At 35.8% G+C, this 5,703-nt stretch overlaps 1 long non-coding RNA gene across 1 annotated transcript; it reads right to left on the bottom strand.

Annotated features, from left to right (window-relative positions):
- Positions 1–2,311: 2,311 nt before the first annotated feature.
- LOC111207309 lies at positions 2,312–5,427 on the bottom strand. The gene is made up of 2 exons (XR_002659577.2): positions 2,949–5,427; positions 2,312–2,788 (listed from the first exon to the last, which is right to left on the bottom strand). It is a non-coding gene; the product is annotated as an uncharacterized LOC111207309 (long non-coding RNA).
- Positions 5,428–5,703: the final 276 nt, after the last annotated feature.

Raw genomic sequence — 5,703 nt, 5'->3', positions numbered from 1 at the left:
AACGGTTTATTTGTATTTTATTTGAGCTTCTTCAACCCTGTTCAGAATAGCTCATCTGGATTTACAGATTTGACCAGTTCTGGTGGAGACGTCAAGTGAGTTTTAAATCTGGCAGACACATTCCATACATGCAGAACTTGATCCTCAAGAACCTGAAGAGGATGCAGAGTCCTTAAGATCAGATTACAGTACGTCAAAGACTACAAGAGTTTCAAAGGGGGCCGGAGTGTATCTGTTACATTTTCCGCAACTCTCGGAGGGGAGACTGATGACATGTCGGGAATGCCTTATTAGCCGACGATCAAGCTTATCTGAAGAGTGTGGTTATGCTGATTTACATGGCGATTAAGACGGAGGCTGAGAGTAGTAAAAATGGTTCAAAGCCTCACTCGGCCTGGAGAAATTACGATGAGATTAACAAGTATGTTTGGAGTAAGTGAGTCTTGAAGAGCCTTAATTGTACTAGTAACTTCTTTGATAGCACTCCCAAGAGCAGTATAGTGGGTAAGACATGATTTGTGGAGCAGAGGTCGTTCTGGAATGCCTTTGGAAGTTTTGACCGGTTATGGATTTTGTGGGTCTTTACTTGCAAGCTGGTATTAAGGTTGCTACAGGTAATGTTAAGTTTCCATGGCAAGACCAGGATGTGGATGTTGTGTTATTGACTATTCTGAAGTAGTGGATGACAAGAAGCTCTGTGAAAGTTTATCATGATTGAGCAACAAAGTCTTCTATCAGTGGCTAATTTGTTGTGACCATGATCAGAAAGCTTAAACGTCAAGTTTTGCAGTTTTTGTGCTTCTAGCGACAGGTCCGCAGCAATGATACAGATGAAGTAACTGGTATTAGAGATCCAAGATGAGCCTGAAGCAGTCGAAGAGTCAAAGTTTTCTTCTGAGTTTGCGTTGCAGGTTACTGAAATTCTGAAAGAATTTGTGTCTCGGTGAAGCGTTACAGTGTCTCAATCGTCTCTGTTGTTAAAAGAAAATTCATGATGAATAAAGGTGACACCCTGTGGTTTACTGGTAGTAAGGAAAATGATGATGAAAAGCTGGAAACGTTAAAACGTCAGCACAAGCTAGACAAAAGCATGAATGTGTCCAGGGAAAAGTTTCTGATACTGAACTGAGGTACTGCTAGAAGGAGTCTGTGTTCTTTTTTTATGAGTGAGGACTCAAGCAGGGGGAGAATGAGATGCAACGAAGCAGGGGGAGCGTTGATTATAATCCAAGTTGTTAGTATAAGGTTGTTTGATTCTATGGATGAGCTTGAGTTGACACACTCAAATAATAAGGGGAGAAAGATTTCAGGATTCACAAGAAACAAGAAACACTGTAATATTGCTCATGGTCAAACATTATCAAAAGAAGAAAAGCTCGTAAAACAGGATGTCTCGGTGGAAGGGAAGACTTTTCATAAACAAGTCTGAAGTTTGAGAAATAAAAATGAGCTGCTAAAAAGGAAGTTCCTACATATCATGGGCATGTGTAAGTCAAAGTTTATTTGAAGGATCAAGACATGAATTCATGATATCAGAAGTGAATCGCCAATTCCCCAAACTCTCAGGCTCGTGATGTCTATGCGTTCCGGCAGAACAATAGAGAGAAAACAAGACAAGGTGGTGATTTACGACAAAATTCTTGAGAAAGACAAAACAAAGTAACCTAGCATATATATATATATATATAAACGTTCTGACCATATTCAACGTATCATAGTGCACAACCTAGCTTGCTTTAAGAGGGTTTAACCCCAGTGAGCCATTGTTGTTTATCATCGAATTTTGTTTACAAAACAAAAGGCTTGGATAAGTCACCTTAAGGTTCTTGTAGCATTCCTCAACGTTGTCATTATATTGTATCCTCAAGGTTTTGTCATTATATTGTATCCTCAAGGTTGATTATAGTTGGTCTATGCAATCAAGTATTTTATTTGTAATTTAGTTTCATTGTGACTGTTTATTAACCCAAGCTAGAAACAAGTTCTATAATTGTTATCTGTGCATCTCTACAAACAGCATGAAAGAGAATACACATAAAAGCACAGTGAACTTGAGCAGCATCTCTACTCTTTTGTTTCTTAGGTTGTAAGAATATTAAACTTTGTATCACATGAAAATATATATCCACAGAAAGCTAAGGTTATGGAGATGACATAACATTCAAAGGGTCTCTGCTTTCATGAGATTATGTCTGATAGTTGTCAACCTATCTGGTTAAAATCAAATAAACAGATTTTGTTTGTGATGCATACAATTTTTTTTAAGTTAGAAACTGTTATGGTTTTGTTATTCTCTCAACACGCACGCAAATCCTACGCTAAACTAGTGCAGCAATCAATAATAATGTATTATTACAAACGAAGAAAAAAGAAGTCAAGCCAATCTCACCAAATTGTACAACTATGTTAGCCTATATCATACAGGATCATCTTTTTATGCAGAGAGAAGACTTATTTTATTTAATAGGAATATTATAGATGGAAAACTAACATATATAATATAGAAAAAAAAAAAAAAAAAAAGAAACCACATGCTTGTGGATAAATCATCATCATCATCAACGATCTCTGTTTATTCCTCTAGCCCCCATGTCAGCAACCGTTGCATTCACACGTTTCTCTTGCTCATCAAGCCAAGCAAATTGTTTTTCCTGCCGGAAGTATATATAGGCTAGGACCGGTAATGAACCTATCGAGATTACATCCACAACACCCAATGGAGGGAGACCCACCCTCTTCAAAATTCTAGCTACTGCACCCGCCATTACTGGATCTGGATCTGATGGATCTACTTAGAGCAAACCAAAGAAAAACATAACACACAGTTAATCCCTAAATTGGATGCTAATATGCTAAGATAGAAACCTATTAGATCTAATCAGACATATCAAAGTACAAAAAGAAAAGGACGAATCTGTCGTATTTTAACAGAGAGAGATAAGAAGAACCTGACAAGACTTGAAAGCAGTTCCAGAACTTAAATCTACATTAATAGGGTTGCATCACTCTTCATAGCACTCAAATAAAAGATTCTTTGTACATTAACGACTGAAACAAATATATATTTATGAATGTCAGAAACTTTTGCTTCTTCGGTTTTTTCTGTGAGACCCACACTTATTTATTTTATCTAATGATTTAATAAATATTTTATAACTCATGTTTTGAAATGGAATTCGTTAAAAGAAAGCCCAATAAATCTCTTTGATCTGTAAGCGTTCTCTTCAATGGAAGTTTAGGGCTTTCAATTTTTAATCATCAGTTCATGACTCATCTAAGAAACACATATTGGCTCTTTGAGTTTCATGAATCAGTTTTTCTTCTTTAGTCTCTACATCTCCCCATCTTTAATAAATTCATCATCGGTTCTTTTATTTTGCCTGATACATCATGATTGTGTGGTTTTAATTTTCTTTGGTCATCCTTAGCTTGCACCCTTTGATCTAACCAAGAAGAAGAAGAAGACATTTGTCGTTCAGGATGCCATCGAGGACTCAGCTGAGTCACATGGGAGACATACTATCTGTTGTCTGATTGTTCAAGAAGAGTTTATGTGTTGTGAAACATATTTGTTTCTTTTCATCAGCTGCTTTGTTTAATTTTTTTCCTGCAGATAATAATGGCTTTGACAGTTCATTCACGGGAGCCAAGAAGTAAAAGAAGAAGAAGCCAGTGAGTGTTTGACATTTTCTGTTTTCCTGAGTTTTTTTTTTCCATTCATTAAACTTGGATTTTGAAAACTATGTGCCTCACATTCTTTTTATTTTGATGGTTGTTAGCTTGAATGAAGATCATTGAATAAAGAAAATGTCGATGCTCCTGAAGATTTGGAGGGTATTTTATATTTCTTTCTCTGATAATTCTAGCGACATAAATTTGAACCTTACAGAGGGTATATTGCAGAGCATCCTAATGATGAGGAAGAGGTGGAGGGAATTGATCTGCACCAGCGACGTTACCCATGGGAGGGAAGTGACATGGATTACTTATACGACGAGGTAAGCATATCATTAGATGGTTTGCGGTCCATCTTTGAGAGCCGTCGATTGTAAGTGTCTATCGTTTTGAAGTTGTACGACACTAAGATGTAAAGAATTACTAATCACGATTACTTTACTAGCAAAGTTCTTTTGCACAACACTGGAAATTGATGGTGCTATATTTCATGTTCCAAATGCTAACGCAAGCTCCAATGTTGATTCTCAGCTTTAAAATGCCAAAATCACAATGCAGTGGGTGTTGTAAGGTAATTCAGTAGGCACAAATGTTCAGTTGAAAAAAATTATAAATTGTATTTATGCATCAAACTTATCATCCGTAACATAATAATATGATTTTTCTGTGTTAGGAACCGTTTGTAAATAAATGTCTCGGATGTATATGACTGCTTAGTTTGTTGCTTTTGACAGTGAAATGACTAAGCTTTCAATGTGTCAGGACAGCAAAAGCATCTCAGCTGATGGTTAGCTTTACAATTTCGTTGGTTTCTTTTTCCTATTATGTTGGATGGGTTATTTTAGCTAACAAATATCGCAACAGAGCGCTGGCAATAACTCTAATAGATTTATATATACATTTAGAATTGGAAGTTTGGTGAGAACAGGAACAAGTACTTCTGTCACGCTATTGGACAGTTATACGCCATTTCAAGAGAATTGATTTCTTATATTTCCCATAATCAGTAAGATTTTAACTGTTTTGTCTACTTTGCATTCATACCTCATTCTCCATCTAACTTCCCGGTGCTACTATATAATGATCAAGTCATTTTTTGCACAAATAGGCAAGTGGGGATGTTACGTTGGGTGCTTGGTTTATTGGGCTTGGCTATACAAAGTCTGTTGTGACTCTAAAACTTTTACCTCATTTAACATTGATTCTGGTTCTTGGGAGAATTGCAGATTGTGAATGAAAGGCACAAGCAGGGAACATATGTGTAGCTGCGTTCGACTCGACATGTAGCGGTATCTGCAGATTCGCTGATCCCATTATGGAGGTTAACATGCAATGTGTTGACCTGAAAATCATTATTTGGAAGCTACATTTCGAGGCATTTCCTCAACATATAAATAGACCATCGACAGAGTTTGATATTTATAATATTCAGTGATCATGGAGTCTGCAGAAAACAGTCATTTTGCATATTTTATATGGAACCAAGAGATATGTCATTTGTTTGATGATTGTATTATGATAGCTACTAACATAGGAGATGACTAGAGAAAGAGAAATGAGTATGAAGCTCTTATATGGGTAGCTTTTGTAAATACATTTGGGTTTATTAACAGTTGTGACAAGCAATTATGTTTATAATAAAGGAAACCTGCCGCAACGTCAATAACAAATGCACCTGTTTTTTGGTTGTTTGGGATTGAAATAGCTTATGGGTTTTCTAAATCAATATAATTGATTTGACTAAAGCTATCTTGGATAACAAAAAGAAGGATTGCAAGTTTAATAACTTCTACTTTAGACTTTAATTTCAACTAAGTTATAATCAGTCTTTTATTCATATCATCTTAGTTATAATCGTAAGGATTTATTAGAATAGATAAACAGTTTCAACAATATTTAATATATGATTTAATAAACAAAAGAACATGTAGGATTTTTAGGATTTAAAGAGATTGGAGAGAATAGTTAATGAATATGAAAAGAATACGAAGCAGATGATGAAAAATGATTCGAGCAAATTAGTGGCAA

The sequence above is a fragment of the Brassica napus genome, chromosome C6 (assembly GCF_020379485.1).
Source record: "Brassica napus cultivar Da-Ae chromosome C6, Da-Ae, whole genome shotgun sequence".
In the NCBI taxonomy this organism is placed as follows: Eukaryota; Viridiplantae; Streptophyta; class Magnoliopsida; order Brassicales; family Brassicaceae; genus Brassica; species Brassica napus.
This window is presented reverse-complemented; position numbering and strand designations above follow the sequence as displayed.